Consider the following 19439-nt stretch of genomic DNA (forward strand, 5'->3'; position numbering starts at 1 on the left):
GTTTGGTGTAGTGGTTAAGTGTGCAGACTCTAATCTGGGAGAACCGGGTTTGATTCCCCACTCCTCCACTTGCAGCTGCTGGATGACCTTGGCCAAGCCATAGTTCTGGCACAGCTGTTCTTGAAAAAGGGCAGTGTCTGTCAGAGCTCTCTCAGCCCCACCTACCACACAGGGTGTCTGTTGTGGGAAGGGGAAGGGGAAGGAATTTGTAAGCCACTCTGAGACTCCTTTGGGTAGTGAAGGGCAGGGTATAAATCCAATCTCCTCCTCCTTCTCTTCTTCTTCTTCTTTGTATCCCCAAGAAGAAGATCACATTGAATATAATATAATTCACTTTACATCGTTTGGGTGGTCCTTGCCATTTGAGCAAGCTTCAAGCAGTCTACACACAGTCAGATGAGTCAACCTCTTTTTACAGTGCAATTCTAAGCAAAGTTACCCCCTACTAGGTCAATTACAGTCAACAAATTTACTAGAGTAAAACTTCACTTAGGATTGCACTGATAAGGTGGTGGACTACAGAATGACCACTCCTCATTAGTCCAAAACCTAATTAGACATCAGCCTACACTCCCTCATCTTCTTCTGTGTTGCAGGTCTAGATACTTAGGTCTTGTTCATACGAGGCCTTTTGGGCCGGTAGTGGGACGGAACGGGGGTAGCAAACCGGCGCGATCCCACCGCAACATCTGGCCACAGGAAGCCTGCTAAGTGACCTTGGGCCAGTCGCAGTTGTCTCAGAACTCTCTCAGCCCTTCCTATTTCACAAGGTGCCTGTTGTGGGGTGAGGAAAGGGGTTGTGAGCTGCTTTGAGACTCCTTAGGGTAGAGAAAAGTGGGGTATAAAAGCCTCTTCTTCCTCCTCCTCCTCCTCCATTGAGAGGTTCACAGAGGGTCTTTCCCTCTGTTTTCTTTCAGCAGATTGCCTCAGCTCTCTTTCTCCCAACTGACACCCCAATCCTCAATTCATGTCTACCCTTGCATTAGCTTTTACCTGCTACAGTTTGATTCCATTGGACATGCTCAGAATTCAAACAGATTCCTTTCAGCAAACTGCAGTCAGAGCCAAGACATACATTCATCCTTCAGAGAGAACTTTGGATCTTTTATGGGCTTTGTAAGAAGCACTTACCACAACACTTACTTTTCTGAGCATCTATGCCATGTGCAGTTTCATTTATCGAGTCTGTGAGACCTTCATACTTTCCTTAAGCTTCACGTCCACGCACAATCTGGAAAAATCTGGAAATAGGACACAGATTTATCAATGAGAATGTCTTGGCTTAATGAGATCAGAGAAGTGTCATAATGAAAGCCACATATGAAAATATTAAGGATGTAAAATCTTTTATTTATGTTGGAGACAGAATTGCAGCATGTCTGGAAGCTTTTTCACTTGAGCACTGAGCAGCTGTGCTCTCCGTGATCTGTTGCAAACTGTCTCCCCATCTGCTTGCAAGTCATCTGCTGCGATCATTTATACAGAAGACTTCATGTTGCAGCTCTTCAGATATTTTTTTCCCTTGTCTCTAATGACTAACATCACTAATATGGTCTAAGTATATAGTCTGTAATATTCTAACCAGCCATAGCAGTGGTTCTCCCCTGTGAGATGGGACTGAAAAGTGAGTTGTGACTCTCACACCGGCGAGTTGTAAGACTGGGAGGGTAGAGGAGGAATATTGAGCGGGGAAAGGAGGCTCTGGGAGGTTCAGTGGCAAATTTGGATGTGCCTCAGTATAATGTGTGAAATGGCTGTGAAACAGAGCCTCTTGTTGAGTAACGTGGTGGTGGAAAGTGTCATCAAATTACAGCTGACTTAGGGCAAACCCCATAAGATATTCAAGGTGCAAGATGTTCAGAGGTGGTTTGCCATTGTCTGCCTCTGCTCAGTGACACTAGACTTCCTTGGTGGTCTTGCATCTGAGTGTTAACCAGGGCTGACCCAGCTTAGCTTCTGAGATGCAACAAGATCAATCTAACCTGGGCCATCCAGGTCAACCGATGCTCCCTCTAAGCTGTGGAGTCTCGCAAGCAAAAATGCTACTTTGTGAGCTACTGGTATTGAAGTTGTGAGCGAGAAATTTGGCTACTGCATAACTTAATTTGCTCTGGAGCCATCCTTCCTGAGCTAAGACAAAAATGTGTGAGCTGGAGGCTAAAAAACTGTGAGCAAGCTCACACTAACTCAGCTTAAAGGGAACACTGGTCAGAGCTCAGTAATTATATCGATTTATAAATATCAAACATGAAAAATAGAATATAAACGGGTTCTAAGTCAACTGATGCTGATTCCTCCATTTTATGATGGGGAGGGGGGAAACGGCATGGAGTTTCTTTCCCAGTGGACTCCAGAAACCAAAGGTTTGGAAGTGGGTCTCAGTTCAAGAAGAACCACTGGGCTATAGGATTTTTTTGGTCTCTTTTCCACCATTACCACTGCCACTGCCACTGAGGATGTGTCATGACAAACTAAGTCCTTGGATCTTCTTTCTCACCCTTGGCAGCCCATTTACTGTATGAAGCAACCAACAGGACACAACTGAAGAGGCAAATAAGAACAATGAGTGGAGTAAAGGGTCTGGGTTGCTATGTACTACTGTTAGGTGTGGAGCATAGTAATCAATGTTCCCTCTAAGCTATGGAGCCCTGTGAGCAAAAATTCTATTTTGTGAGCTATTGGCATTAAAGTTGTGAGCAGGAGATTTGGCTGCTGCATAAATTAGTTTGCTCTGGAGACTGGAGCCCTCCTTCCTGAGCTAAGACAAAAATGTGTGAGCCAGAGGCTAAAAAACTGTGAGCTAGCTCACACTAACTCAGCTTAGAGGGAACCCTGATAGTAATGGTAGCTCATTAACAAATTGGAGTGCTTATCAAAGTGATCGTTTGTGACTAGGGTGCTCATGCCCCCCAAACATTCAGGAAACATCAGGCAAGTTGGAAGATGTGTGAAGAATGTCTTCCTTCTGAAAGCTTTCTTTCCTTATCTGTTGTGACAGCTTTTGAACAGGGATGCTCGAACACCCACTGTTTTGGCTTACATTCTGCTTGCAGGTGGGATTTCAGGGTAAAACTACACAGACCTGATGTTGCTGCATGCCATTCAGCAGTTAGTTTGTTTAAACAGAGAATGAACTAACCAGTCAGCCTGCAGTTTATTTATAACATTGTGTTTTTAAGAGAGTCTTACAGTTGGGTGCTCATTATGGATGGGCACAAACCAGCTCATGAACAAAAGTTCATCATGAATTTTAGCTCGTTCATGGTCCACAAGTGTTGTTCATGAACTAAAGAGTCACCACAAACTTCGACTAATTTTAAGGCAGTTTGTGGCGGTTCGTGGTGGTTCATGAAGAGCAGAAAGCAGGAGTTCAAATGGCTTGGAGACATTTAAACCCCGGCTTTCTGCTCACTGCCACTTTTGGTGGCAAGCAGGAAGTGGGGGTAAAATGGATCCCATTTCACTCCATGCTTTCCATGCCCCATCTCTTTTCATGGGGAGCAGAAAGTAGGGGGTTAAATGGATCGGAAGGTTCAGCCAGAATCCACAAACTGAACTTCAAAAATAAGGTTTGTGCCCATCGGTAGTGCTCATCTAAGTCTCTGTTAGTCCCATTATTTCACACATGCATATTTCTGCACAGCCTTATGGGAATCGCAGCCCCCCATATAATTTAAGCACCCAGTCTGACCATCCATGATTCTGGGTGCGAATGGATTTCCTCTACTGTTTCCGGCCCTTCCGCCCCAGAAGGTGGCGGCGGAGGAGATGTCTTCTCCCCCACACTGCACATGTGTAAAGCTGTGTGGCTGCTGTTCTGCTTAGATGGTGTGAGGCAGAAGGAACCAAGGCTCAGCTCATGAGTGATCCTGGCTGTCAAAAATAATATGTTCACCTGGCTGGCAAACATCTTTATTATGGCGTGTCTTGTATGATCCTGTTGAATTCTCTAAATTTATCAACAGGAGATTAATCTGTAGAAAATTCTGCCTCAGACAAGGATATTAGTCTTGATTACCTCGTGCCTAGCACTATGCTTCTGTGATTTGGTACATCTTTTATAAATCAATTATGTAATAGGCTGTGTCTCAGGGGCAGGCAGTAGGTGACTAGGAGTGAGCAGTTACTCTGTGAGCAATTAAAAGTAGTTCTCTGCCCCTCTTCTAATGCTGCTAAAATCAATGTCTTAGTCTTGTCTGTAAAGCTCCTCTCCTCTTTCTCTTTCACATAAGAACATTAGAAGATCTCTACTAGATCCAGCCAATGGTCCATGTAGTCCAGCATCCTGTCTCACACAGTAGCCAACCAGTTACTCTAGAGAGCCAATAAAGGGTATAGAGGCCAAGGCCCTCACCCGCTACTGCCTCCTAGTGCTGCTGTTCAAAGGTTTACTGTCTCTGAATGTGGCACCATAACTAGTAGCCACTGATAGACCTGTCCTTCATTAATCTGTCTAATCTCCCTTTAAAGCTGCCTTTGCAAGTAGCCATGACTACATCCTTGGGAAGAAATTCTAATCACTCACTGTGTAAGAAGTATCTTTCAAATTAAAAACAAGGAGACACACGCATATTCGCAATGGGTGAGCAAATGACAGCACCAGCACCCTTTCCCATCTACCTCTCCTTCTGTGCCATCACTTTTGCAAACTTGTTTTGGACAGGAAGAGAGTGTGGTATTTACTTTTTCTCTCAACAACAAAGCTGCTATTTGCCTCATAAAGGAAAAAACATATTGATAACAATATATTCCCCCCTTACTGGTCAAGTTGCAATTAGCGGTGGTAGTTTGCTTTGGGAAAAAACAGACCTACCACAAATCTACTTTGAAACACTGTAATTTTTGTACAAGCTGCCATTTTCTGACTGGCTCTACCCAAGCTAGAAGCCATTTCGTGACTGGTAGCTTCCAAGTTTCCTGAAAAAAATTAAGTTGCTCCCACAAATATAAAGTCTGCCCTCCCCTGCTGTATCTGATTGGGTTGGAAGGGCACGAAATTACTCTAATACACATTACAGAAAAGTGTTAACACTGGTTGATGCCCACATGAATCTTCTTGGAGAGTACTTGGAAGAAGTTTGTGGTACACTTGTCTACCTGACATTCCTACCAACTCGGTATCATTGTCCCATACACTTTCTTCCTTAACCCTTTGACTTGATTAGGTAAGAAAATAAGGCATTTTAATTCGTTCAGGCAATACAAGAGAGTCATCATTGCTGCACTGCAAAATTGGGAATCAAATCGCTACCCTTTGCCCTTTTCATTTAGCCCATCCATCAGCTCATTTTACCATTGATTTTCTTTGTGCAGTAGGAAGAATTCCAAGAAAGCAGATGATAATGGAATCTTCCCTTGCTAGAAATGCTTATACTAAAGCAGCACTCCAGGCCCTGCATTATCTAGCCCTGTTAACTAGAAGCCTGAAACTCTAGCCAATCCAAGCATTTAAAAGAAGTTAGAAATGCTCCACTCTCTTTAAAATCAATTTACTGCTGTGCTCGCCATGGTCTCCAGGGAGACACATTAAGGACAGGCTCTGGGAAGGTTATTGAATCATTTTTCCTCCATTGATTGTCATGAGTAATGGTTTTCAAATTTTAACAAAAGTCCGAAAATGTGCAACACATAATAAACGCAGAGAAAAATGCAACTATTTGCTGTCCATATTCTGGCCTTTACCATAATATTAATCACAGGCTTTTCTTCAAGAGGTTCTACAGTGCCAAGACCACGGCCACACATCCCGGAAAATCTACAGCAACTAATGAACTCCGGCCGTGAAAGCCTTCGACAAGATATAAAAGTTATAAAATTATACAGCAATAATTGGACCATTGGGGTTTGGGCTCTTTTTCTAGAGATTGGGGTAAATAAAGCAGAAACTAATTGCAGCAATCAAATGTGTCGAATTTGTTCTCAAAATAGCAGTGCGCCCTAAGGTGGTTGCCAGGGTAGCCTTCAAGCCTTTACTCATTGAGAACACCCTGCACCCCACCATCTCAGGGTAAAACTACACATGATAGTGGAGTTCCATGATTGAGCCCCCTCGTGTAATTCTCAAAAGCAACCATTAGGTTGGAAAAGGCCAACAGAACTGAGCCGGGAGAGCATATAACTCTTCCCCCATGTTGCTTCTTGTCTGTCTGTCTGCCTGTCTGTCTCACAGCCCATCATTCCTCCAAGGAACAGAGAGTAGAGTGCATGGGTCTCCCTCGTCTGTTTTATGATAAAAACAACAACCCTGGGTGGGTTGTGAACGGAAGTGACTTGCCATAGGTTATCCATTGAGCTCTACTCCCACACGGAGATCAGTTTTCAAGACAGTGTGGTGCATTGGTTAAAGCATTGTAGAAAGGCCAGGGAGATTTAGGTTTACCTCAGTGGCTTGGAAACTGATATAAAATTGTATACCTTGGTAAAGAATAAAGATGGGCATAATATTGGTACCTGTCTTTTTTTTGTGCTGGAGTGGAAATCAAGTTGGGGAAATTTTCAGTGAGGCACCGGAACAAAAAGTTAACTATCTTCTTCCCAAGTTCTTCAGCCCTAGACATGATATTGAAAAAAAACCAGTTAGCATCACAAAACCAAGGCAGAGAATCAATATAGAATCAAAACAAAGTGAGTCATAAATTCAGTACAAAGTTGGGTTGCTATTAATTCTATTTTAAAAATATTTATACTCTGTGTTTCCTCTTGGTTCAAGGCAGCTATGAAAATTAGAACAAGAGACAAGATTAGAGGGGGGAAATATTCACCCACACAAAGGCGAGGGCAAAAAGATAAGTCTTAACCAGGTGTTCAGACTTAGCAGATTAGTTTCCAAGCAAATAGCTATGTGGAAGGTATGCCAAAGAGAAGGCCAGCAATGGAGAAAGCCACCCATCATTCTGCAGAAGCTCCCAAGAGTATCTCAGGCCCTGTTCATACGAGCCCATTTGGGCCGGGAGCGGGACGGAACGGGGGCGGAGCAAACCGGCGCGATCCCACCTCAACATTTGGGGAGCGTGCCGGATCCGTCCCGGTTCCGTCCCTTCCAGCGTTGCTCCGCGCCAAAAAAGAACCACCTCCCGAGGTTCTTTCTGAAGGGCCGCAGCAACGCTGGCTGTGGGATCGCCGGCGCGTCCTTGCGCCGGCGCATCCCCGGCTCCCGGCCGAACTGCGCATGTGTGAGCATGCGCAGTTCGCCAGGCTCCCCTTCCCACCGTCGCGTTCTCCCCGGCTGGGCTGGTGCAGGTGCAATAAGGCCATTGCTGCCAAGCCGAGTCCTCTTCCTTTGCTGCAGGCAGGCTCGCTGCTCGCCACTCTCTCTCTTCCCCAGCTCCCCTGCCCCACAGGCAGGGCTATTTGTGGGCAGGAACGCACAGGAACGGAGTTCTGGCTGGCTCCCGAGCTGGCCACGCCCAGCAGGAACTCATTAGCATAATAGGCCACACTTAACAGCAGAAACTCATTAGGATTGGCTACATTAGGGGTGTGTGACCTAACATGCAAAGGGGTTCCTGCTACAAAAAAAGGCCCTGCGTTTTGACAACAAACAAGGTAAACAGAATAAGAAGCAAAAGGTGGGTGTGGCTGGATGACCACACTTCTGGTAACATGGGGGTGTAGCCTAATATGTTAATGTGCTGTGCTGTCAGGGGTGTGGCCTAGTAGGCTAATGAGTTCCTGCTGTTGGGTGTGGCCTATTATGCTAATGAGTTCCTGCTGGGCTTTTTCTACAAAAAAAGCCCTGCCCACAGGGTTTCCCAATGCCCCACCACCCAAAATATTATGGCTACACCTCTGCCTGAGGTGCCCTCCTTCTTGAATACTGATATTGTACCAGGCCCAGAAGGTTCTGCTGGCAGCTCTGTAAAAAATAGAGATTAATGAATGTATATTACAATGACATTATCTAAAAACAGTCAATTCCTGTATACTGTAAATTTTTTAAATAGCAAAAGGGTGGGGGCTGGCTCAGGGGAAGTTAACAATTCTCCCTCGATTTTTAAGCCACCAGAGGTTTTGCAGCCATGAAGGAGGCTGAAATTTCTGTTTCTGTCAGACTACTTCAAAATGGTAATTTTGACCTGCTCCTGACATGAGTCAGAGAAAATCCATCACACTGATAACCCTGTTGTACTTTCCCTCCACTTTCCCTGGTGTCCACTGCTAGCAACAGGTCAAAACTGCCTGTTGGGTTATCTTGAGAACACACTCCAGGGAGGCCTCGGGAATGGCTGACTTGAGCTTGCTGTGGCAAGATACAAATCAGGCTGCAAAAACAGAGTTATCACCTGGGCATATAAAAAGCTTTCAAAAGTGCTGCCTGGAGAAGAAGAATATTTTATAGAAAGAGCAGCAACAGAAGTGCAGGCGGGACAGCTTCGCCTTCAGTAGATCTGCATTGCAAAGCAATTCTTTGCCCCTTTTTAGAGGCTTTCCCGTTTGACAGATTAGTCGAGGGGGGAAGGAAAAGGCTGATCGGCAGTACATGAGAAGGGTGCAGCAGGTTGTGAAGCTAGTTGCGGGCTGCGGCCATGCGCCTGAAAGGAGCTCTTTCATCAGGAGAAATCAAATAACAGCTTCTCCTCAGAGACAGATTTGATGGGCAAGACACAGCTCCCGTAAGACAGCTTGAATAAGCAAACACATGGTGAAACTATTCTACCACAGCACTCAGTGGAAGAATTGTACATGGAAGGACAAGGATGGATGTTATGCAAGACCCAGAACGGCTTCTCCTCTGTGGCTTTTCTCTACAGAGATCAGCTCTCCTAGAGTAAATAACAACTTTGGAGGGCAAACTCCATGGTATAACATAAATTATAGGGGAAATCTCTCCTCCTATTTTCCCATCCCCAGGTACCATCCCCAAATATCTCGAAATTTCCCAAGCCATAGTTGGTAACTGTAGTCCACCACAGTGCACCGCCACAGTAAACAATAGGTGAACCGATGCCTATTGTTCGCACTGCTGACTGGGTCAGAGCTGAGTAGTCCCTGCAGTGCTGGCTAGCAAAACTACAGAAGCTTCTCAGCTTGGCTTCTTCCCAGGCTATTTTAATCCCCCAGTCTACCTCTGCTGTAGATCTCTCTACCCTATCAGCCAACAGGGAGAGGACAAGTCAAATGCACTTTTTAGTAGAACCACATCATATGGCATTTGTGTTAGATATCACAAGGAGACAGGAGGCTTGGTAGTAGACATGACCCAAGTCACTTATAATGTCTAATTTGGTTCTCTAGGGTTGTTGCATTGTCATAGTTCACTAATTTTTTTAATAGAGGAACACAATTATTAAAACAACTCTCCTTTATCACAGCACAAACAAAAATGGGGACTGGATGAAATCTGTTTTGCAGAGCGGCATAAAGAAAATGTAGAACACCTAGATTTTGCTAGTGTTCCAGTAATTCTTGCCAGTGTGGCTTAATTAACAGTCCGCAGTCTTCTGCTGCTGATATGATCTCAGAGGTGCCTGTGCTAATGCCACCCTAAGATATCAGGAAAACATTTTAATTTAAATTTTTTTTTAAAAAAATGCCCCATGTACATTTAAGTACACATAATGGCTGTTTAATAAAATTGCTTATATATGCATTGCATACTAACTGGATTATATTAATCATACAGTCTCCAGACAATGCAGTGTCAGTAATGCTGTGCTAAATATGACTGTATACTACCGAGGCTCTTTAACACGTTAGGTGGTTGGGAGAAATTAATGCTGACTCATCATGGCATAGTGTGAACCATATCCTATTCCCCACAGGACAGATGCAGTCTCAGATGTAACAGTATACAGTCTCTGACCGTAGCACAAGCTGAACAGTAAGAGCCAAAGGGCTCCTTGGTCTTTGGCTCTTGGCTTGCGGCTTGCAGGTTTTGACCCAACGGATCCAAACCAGTAGGAATAATACCAGTCTGAGATGACTTTGCCAAGTTAGCAGAACCACACAGCAGCCATTGGTGGCAATAGAACTCCCAAGCTGTTGATCTAAAAAGTCTTCTTGACAGCTAAGTTCTCCAGAGCTTCAAGTTGTGGCCTTAAGCTTGGATGGAGTGAAGGAACAGAATTGTGCTTTAGCTTTTATTTTGAATGTGTACATTCTTTCAGTATGAGTACTGGCACTAGGAATAGCAAAATAATACTGAGCACTGTATTGTCCTAGACCAACACAACGTTTGATCAAGTTCGGCCATTTTTATAGGTGCCATGAATGGTTTTCCATTCTACAACTTGACATCTAAATGTCCCCTCAAAATACTACCATATTCTACTAAAATATCATCATCAAGTGCTTCATCAGTTCTATATGATATAAATCCAATCTGTAATTTTGTTATGTTACTCTAAGAAAAATATAGAAGAATTTGTCTGCTTCCACTTGAATTCATTGATCTGGATGACTTAGGTCAGGCCTGATTCAGATCTAAGCATGCACTTAAGAAGTACTAGGCTTCTAGTTAGCATTTCTACATCGTATCATTTAATTCCTGCACAGAGGTACACAGCAGTAACATTTCAGGTTCATTATAGGTATGGTGTGCAAGTAATGCTATTAGAAAATCTTTGAGTCAATTATAAGCTTTTATCACATTCTTAACATTGACTAAATCAACAAAATATTATACCATCCATCATTGTTACCTAATTAAAGGAGAAAATGCCTGGTGATAGTTGACTGAATTATTATTGTACAATGCCCCTGTGCATTTCACAGTGCAGGCTTCAGGGAAATCTATGAAAACATAATTTTACATTTAATACAAATAATAGAAGGACCCCTTAATAAAAATTATTATAAAAATATTAAAAATACAGGACTGTTCCAAAATGATAAGGACTTCCTACAAAAATAGTGTGCTATTCTAAATAAATACTCACTAGACCTTATGGTCCTCATTACTGAGACATCCCATCAACATGTTACCAAAATTAAATCTACAATTGATAATACAGTAGTGGACATGCAAGAGTCTCAAACTGTTGACAACCCAGAACAAAAACGACAAGGTCTAGATAATGAGTTAAAACAATCTAAAGAAGAATGACAAACCATCAAGTACAAAATGTTTTACATGACAAAATGGACTATGATTATAAGAAGGTCTATCTCTGGCTTTTGAAAATATCAAGGAAATCTACATGCCAAGTTTCATTTGTGGACTCTACAGACACCTTGGGAGATAGTTTCTGTCTTTCCAGCACAGATGACAACAGCAGAGGAAAACAGGGCATGCATTACAACAGACCAGCCACTTCAGCTTCATTGTTGTCTTCTTTTGTGGAACTAGGCTCACCCTCATGCCCTGGCAGAGGTATATTATCCAACAAAAGGGGGGGGGGATTCAGGAGAAGACATGGAATGTAAGGAGATGGGAGATATGGTCATGCCTCTCCCCGATGCTATTAAACATCTATATGTGCCCCCTCACCCAACTGGTGCCCCCTCACCCAACTAGGGTTGCCAAGTGTACTCACACTTGCCGGCGGGGGAGCCTTGCTGGGCTCCGGGAGCTCTCCAAGGACGTGCGCACACGCGCACGAAGTGCGCGCACGCCACCAGCACATCACAGGAAGTTACGTGCTACGTCGCTCACGTTGGGGGCATGGCCCAGATCGTCAGGGGGGAAACCATATGGTTTTTCCCCCAACAATTTTGGCCACCCCCCCCCCAATGTGAGTGACGTGGCTGCGTCACCTCTGGTGACACAGCTTCGGGGGGCAGAGTTCCCCTCGGGGCCCGATTCCGCCGCGGCGGAAATCGGGCCTCCAAAGCGGGGGTTTCCCCGCCCCCCGCCCCCACTTGGCAGCCCTACTTCCCAACCTTGATGGGGCACCACTGGCACCAGTGCAAACTGTCAGGAGTTTGGGCATGGTCCTGGACACTTCCTTATCTATGGACACCCAGGTCACAAATATTGCCAAGCTGGCATTTTTCCATCTACGCCAAGCACAGCTACTGGCCCTTTTCTTGTTGCACCCCAACATAGCTACAGTAATCCATGCAACAGTCACCTCCAGGCTAGACTACTGTAATTCACTCTACACTGGCCTACCCTTGAGACTGACCTGGAAACTCCAAGTGATCCAGCCACAGATGGCATATATATTCAATTTGTGCTGTGGCAGCCACACTGGCTTCTAGAGAAAAACCAAGTCAGGTTCAAGATTTTGGTACTGACTTTTAAAGTCTTGAGTGGTCTGGGACCCACATATCTTCAGGACCACTTTCTCTGGTATGTTCCCTGAAGAACACTCACCTGAAAACAATCCTTCTCAGCCCTGGCTCTGACCTGGTGGAACTCTCTGCCAAACAACATCAGGGCCCTGCGGGACTTAATGCAATTCATCAGGGCCTGCAAAGACAGAGATGTTCCACCAGGCTTTTGGTTGCAGGCAGTGATGGGCAATAACATCACTGACACCTTCCTCTTCTTCGTCCTTTTTTTCATCCTCTCTCTCAAACTTCCTCCCTATCCTGCATGCAAGGTGGCAACACAGTCCAGAACTGGTCAACAGTAGACTATTAATGCCATTGGGGGATTAATTTTAAAGTTTGTAATATTATATTTATTGTATTTTAACTAGTTTATGATATATGTATATTTTTACTGATGTAAATCACCCAGAGCCCTGTGTACTCAGGGATTGGGTGAATCATAAATCTAAAGAATAAATAAATCATCCAAAATAAAATTTTATCAGACAAAATTTTATCAGAATAAAAGTTTGTCTTTTGTACCTACTCCTAGATATGACCCTGAGGGCATGAGATTAGATATTTTTAGATTCATTAGAAATCTGAGTCTGAAGGCATTTTTTAAAGACAGTAAGCACCCAAGTCTTGCCCTCTCTTCCTCCTCTTCTGTGACATCTAATTTCATACCACCAGGTACACTGCTAGTTACTATCCAAGCTTTTGAAAATAAAATACTCTTGGACCTTGAACAATTAGAGAAGCATAACAGACCCGCTCAGTCTGATTGGAATGAACATGAAAGGATAGCATTAAATACATTGGCGCAGGAACAGACTATTATAATCAAGGAAGCTGATAAGGGAGGAGCTATAGTGATACAAAATAGGAAGGAATATGAAGCAGAAATATTTAGACAATTAAGTGATCAGACTTATTATATTCCACGTGGACATGACCCAACAATAAATATTCAAAACGAGTGTTTCTTTCTATATTTGAAATCCCTCTGTTAATACTCCATTGATTAGAATCTTTGTATGTTGTTTTTAATTTTAAAAGGCCAGGACACATTATCAAATATTTTCTCGGCATCTAAGAACATAAATGATGCTTTTTCCTTCTTATTTTTCACAAATTCTATTGCATTAATAACAAAACGAACTGGGGGTTTTTTTTGCAAATAAATGTTTATTTAAATATATGGGGGGAAAACAGACATAAACATCAAGTACACACTCCACTCCCCATATAGAAAAACAACCTACAGTATACACATAACAACAAAGAAAAGAAAAAAACGAAAAGAAAAAAAAGAGAAGAAAAAACCAAGCAAATTAAGGCATTGGTAGAGAGTTCAACATTCAGCATAAATACAAAGAGAAGGGATTCTTTCCCCTTCTTTTTTCTTTTCCTATAAACATGAATTATTAATGTTCTTTTTCCTTATTTTTCACAAATTCTATTGCATTAATAACAAAATGAACTGTTTTTCATAAATCTCTTTGGTACAAGACCTGTCTGATCAGCATGGATTACCTTTGTTATACATTTCCTTATTCTTTCTGTCATTATTGAGGTAAAAATTTATAATCTACATTCAGTAATGAAATAGGTCTGTAACTGCAGTAAGGTTAGACCATCGTCTTCTTTATGAATTAATATAAGCTTCTCACCAAGATGGGGGCAGTGTTTTCTCTTTGTTTATTTCATTCATAGCTTTCTGGAGTAGTAGTATTAATTTTTTTTTCTAAACATTTATAATACATTGCAATAAGTCCATCTGGACTGGGTGCTTTTTATCCTTTTAAAATTTCTTTATAGCTTGTGAAATTTCTTGGATTGGGTATGTCCTTTATATACTCCTCCATACTTTCTGATGATAGATCTTTTTTATAAAGCTTTGGAAAGATCAGAGTAAACTGCTCCTGGATCGCTGTCACCATGAAAGCAATTCCATCTTCTTTTCTTACAGTCCTTACAGTTTCTTTTCGTAAACATAATGCCAAATATATTCCAGGTTTATTTGCATGTTCAAAATGGTTTTGTTTTAAAAAGCTTAATTTCTTCTGCATTTCTTCAGTTTTAAGCATGTTTAGTTGACTTCTTAGTTGTTTGATCTCACATAGAATTGTTTAATTGAAAGATTTTTTGCATTGTTTCCCAAAGTTTGCTTTCCTTCCATTATTTTTTTGGTCTTTTCCAATTTTTCTTTCTTTCCTTTTTTTGAAGCTATGGCAATGAGATTTTTTCTCATGTATGCTTTACTAGCTTCCCAAATTGTTGTAGTGGAGATACCTTCTGTGTTGTTTAATCTAAAAAAACCCTCTTCTATATCTATTTCACATTTTTATTATGTCTTCTTACAATAGAAGATTATAATTTAATTTCCATCTTCATCTTTTAATTTTATTTTCTTGCCAGATTGCAGCTAATGGACTATGATCTGCAAATGTCTTTGGTTGAGTCTCAACTCTATATCACCACTTCTATTCATTCTTTGGTTGGAAATGTTTGCTTTAGACAAGATCTAAAAATAGGAGGCTTGACAGCTGGCAGACAAGAATTTAAAATAAAAAGCTATGCTGATTATTTGGTTTTGGCAATCTGGAATCCCCTCTTATCATTACATCATATAATAAAACAAATCAACAAATTTGGTTCCCTCTCAGGATACAAAATTAACAGGAAAAAAGATGAAAATAATTTCAAAATATCTGAAGAAACAGGAAGAGGAAAATGTTTTTTTTTAATTACGGGATGCAAAATAACTTCAAATCCAGTTAAATATCTCAGAATAAATCTCATCAGACAGAATGATACATTGTTTACAGATAATTATTTGAAAAGTCTCAATGAAGATAAAAATGATTTGAAAAGATGGTATAAATTGAAAATATCTTGGTTGGAAAGGTTTTCTGCAATAAAATGAATGTATTGCCAAAATTATTATTTTTTTTAATTTCAGATGATACCAATTAATATAGCGAAAAAGACATTGGAGGACTGGCAAAAAGAAATAAATATTTTATTTGGAATAGCAAAAAACCAAGAATTAGACTCAAAGTTTTACGAAACAAGGAGAGGAGGGGTAGCAGTGCTGTCAAGCAGCTGGCCTAGTTTGGATTGCAGACTGGATTAAAAATCCAGATGAAAGATTCATAAAATTGGAAGCAGCAGCATTAGATGAGGGACTGCACAGTTACCTTTGGATTAAAAAAAATCAACCTGAAAGAATACAATGCAAGATAAAATTCATGTAATTATAGACAATTTATTTAAAATCTGGGAAACTATATGAAGAAGAATTAGTCCTCCATTATCTTCTCTAATGTCACCTATCAATGCATATTATGATAAACAGGTGAGAAAAAAATAATGATTTCATAACATATGGCGATATGATAAACTCACAAGGAAGAGTGAAGTCCTGGCAACAGATAAAAGAAGGGGAAAAGTATACAATGGTTACTATATTTGAAGACTAAAAAAGGATGAGTATACAGACAGAATAAGTGAACTGACCAAATTTGAAAAGACAATTACACAACAAAATCATCTATTAGAATGAATTTATAAACTCCTACTCCAAAATGACACTGAGACAGAACAAGTCAAAATGAGTATTATAAAATGGATGTGGAATTTTGAGAAAGAGATATTCCTCCAAGAATGGGAAACCTTATGGACAAAGAATATAAAATTCATAATTAGCCAAGCATTAAGGGAAAATTGGTATAAGATGTTCTATCGATGGTATATTACCTCAAAAGATGTTGAGAAGATGGACAAAAATTATAAAGGGATTTGTTAGAAATACAAAGAGATGGATGGTACCTTTTACCATATGTGGTGGATCTGTAACAAGATGCAGAAGCATTGAGAAAAAATACATGCGGAAATGCAGAAAATTCTAAAAAATCAAATTCACTAGGTAAGTTGAGACTATGTTACTGGGCAATTGTTGAGAAATGAAACTGATATTTGCTTTATGGATTTATATTTGCTGCCACACGTTACATGGACTGTGCACACATACACCCTAGGCACTTGTTCTGGGATACATATGGATGGTGACTTGCTCTAAGCCTTACATGTTAATGAGGTTTCAAATACACAGCTACTTGCCTGAGGGAAGAAAGCACACATCACCATTATGGTCAGCAAACAACAACTTAAGGAAAGAATCCCCCATTGATGAACTGTTGAAAGACACGTAATACACAGCTCTGCTTTACATCTGAATCGACAGTTTCCTGCCAGATGCATCTCTAATGACCTGGGAAAGGCAACCTTATCTGCACATCAAGAAGATTCCTTGACAACAAGCTTTCACACTTACCCAGATGCTTTCTCTTGAGTTAGAGTCTAGAGTTTCAATATTGGCCAAACCCTTTAGGTGGCAACCCCTTACTGCATGTGCCAATGAGGTTAGTTTTGGGACCGACTTGCAGGTAGGTGGGTTCACAGACTGGCATCGTTGCCACCCACCCGAAGATCCACCTATAAAAGGTGAGGTCCAGCTGCCTAGCTTTTGCTAGCTGCCTTCCCCCACCTACGCCCCCTGTCTGCTTTAAACGCCGCTCATGCCCAGCTTCCTATACAAAAATCCTTTGTCCTTACTTGATCTCGAGGTCTGCAGCCACGAGGTCCACACATGCTGCCTGGTTTCTAGCTGTGTGTTGAAATCCCTAGTATATTTTTCTGACCCCTCTATTCTTCACTGAGATGGACAACCTTCAGGACAGATAAGTATTGTTCCCAATCACCCTACCTGTGATTTCTAAAGGTGCTATTGTTAATTCTGTATTTCTGAGGAACTTGATTGATTGTATGTGTGAATCTGATTTTGTGTGTATGTAATATATATATTCTTAAGTAAAAGACAGATTGTTTTGGAACACACCTGTCTCGACTCTTTCACTGACGTACCCTTGGGGGTGGATTGGACCTTAGTATACACAGGCAAGGATCCAGATATAAATTTAGTCTGCCAGCTGTTGTAGATAAAGCAGTTCGGCTAACACATTTTACCTGAGAATATTGAAAAAACCTCACGGGATCTATTCAGCAATATGATAATGGTGGCCAGAGTTACATTAGCAACAAAATGGAAAACAGAAGAATGCCCAAACCAAGAGCACTGGAAAGATAAATTAGCTGAATGGCAAAGTTAATGATCTATTTAAACAGAAGATTGATTAAAGAATTTCAGGAGATATAGAAAGCTTATTATTCATATTTTATGTCATAATTGGGGAGAAAAGGTATTATTCACAGAAGATGTTATGTATATACTAAATTCTGAAATGTTTGATTTATTTGATGAAGTTGTATAAGAGTAGAAGTGTGAAAAATGAGGATATATCTAATGCACAACATCTTTCTTATAACAATGTCAACTGTGAGCACTTTAATTTTAACTGGTTGTAAGATTTTAACCTGTTTTCAAATGTTTTATGTTGACCGGGCACATTGTGTCAGTAAATGTGAGTGGCCCTGAGCCAGTTAAGGGAGGGCAAAATATAAATATGATAAAATAAATAAATAACAATAACACATGTTTTACGATCTTATGCTATTTCTTTATTCTATTGATAGAGGTGTCATTTACTCCTAAGATTTTACTAGATACTTCTAATGTTATTATGGAGTCAACAGGGCTTCATATAGAGAAGTTTTTGCCTTGTATTAGAATTAAAATTAAGCAATTAATATTTTAAAATCACCATCACATTAATATTATTTAAGGTTAGGTAAACTGCTAATTTTAATCTATTACAGTCCTTACTGTCTATGTTTTTTTATATATAATACATTTATTTTTGCTATCCTATACAAGTGTAAATATGTTGTATATTTTTTTCTATTCCTTCTTTTCCCTTTGCAAAATAAATAAATAAATGGCAGATTTAGAGCATTGCCATGGGGTCCTCTAGAGCTCCAGAAACTGCTAACTTATGTATGGATATATTTGAAGATAAATTTGTATATTCAGAGAGGAATCCTTTTCAAAGAGTTATATCTATATGGTGGAGATACATTGATGATATTTTCTTAATATGGATAGGCAATTGCACTCAGTTGCAAGAATTTCATAGTTGGCTTGACACTCAGGATAATGATACCAAATTTGAAATACATTTCAATGAACTTATTATTAATTTTCTGGATGTCATGATCAATAAAAATGACAATAGGACAAATACATAAAAAACCCCTGCAGATAGAGTTTCCTTTTTAAGTATTGATAGTTTTCATCCAGCTGCTATAAAATTCGGCTCGGTCCAGGCCGTTCCTGGAAGGGGCGTGCCTGGGGCGGGCTGCCTTTGCCTCCCTGGGAGGAGCGAGGCAGACGTGGCACTTGGGACTAGCAGGGGGGCGGGGCCGGAAGTTTTCTAAGCCGGCCCTCGCCTTCCTCCTTCAGTTGCCGCGCTGCGCTCGAAGGGGAGGGAGCTTTCGGCTCCGAGCTTCGGCGCAGCGGGCCTCGCGGCGGGGAGCATCGGCGGCGGTAGCAGAGCGGCGTCGGGGACTTCGGCGGCGAAGCGGAGGAGCGGCGGCGGTCATACAGCGAGGAGGCGGAGCGGCGGCCTTGGGACCGGCCGGTGGCAGGGAGTTTTGGCGCGGCGGGCTGCATTCTGGGCTGGGCCTTTAGCGGCCAGGGCGGTACTGGGGCCGGGCCGGGCGGTCTGAGTGCGACAGGGCCGGTGGGGCTTGGTGCCTGGGAGCTTGCCCGGGGAGTGGAGGTGCAGGGACGGTAAGAGGCCTGAGTCGGCGATTAAAGTGCGGGGGCTGGAGCCGTTCCCCTTCCTTCCCCCCTCCCTCTCTCACTTTCATTTGAATTTGTTTGGCCCCTGAAGCGGTAGGGCGCACGTGGGGCGGCCATTTTGGGACGTGAGAGGCCATTTTGTTGCTGGGGTCAGCTGACTAGTTGCTGGTGGCGGCCATTTTAGGTGGTTTGGGGCCGGTGGATTTGCCTGGGGCTGTGTGTGGCTTGGGCCGCATTTTGGCGCAGCTGTTGCTGGGGACTTGTTTTTTCTAAGGGAGTTGGCCAGGAGTGTCGCTTATTTGGGGCCAGCTCCTGGTGTTGGTGCGTTACAATGGGGCCCAAGAAAAACGTTGGTAAGGGCAAAGGCAAGGGAAAAGGAAAACAGCAGGCTCCAAAAGCCCCGCCTAAGAGGCCTGCGCCTGCCCTTTCCTCTTCAGATGAGGAGGGGGGGGAAGAGGTCCAGAGGGCTATTTTAGAC

This window comes from Gekko japonicus, unplaced genomic scaffold (genome assembly GCF_001447785.1).
Source record: "Gekko japonicus isolate JY-2015 unplaced genomic scaffold, Gekko_japonicus_V1.1 scaffold272, whole genome shotgun sequence".
Classification (NCBI taxonomy): domain Eukaryota; kingdom Metazoa; phylum Chordata; class Lepidosauria; order Squamata; family Gekkonidae; genus Gekko; species Gekko japonicus.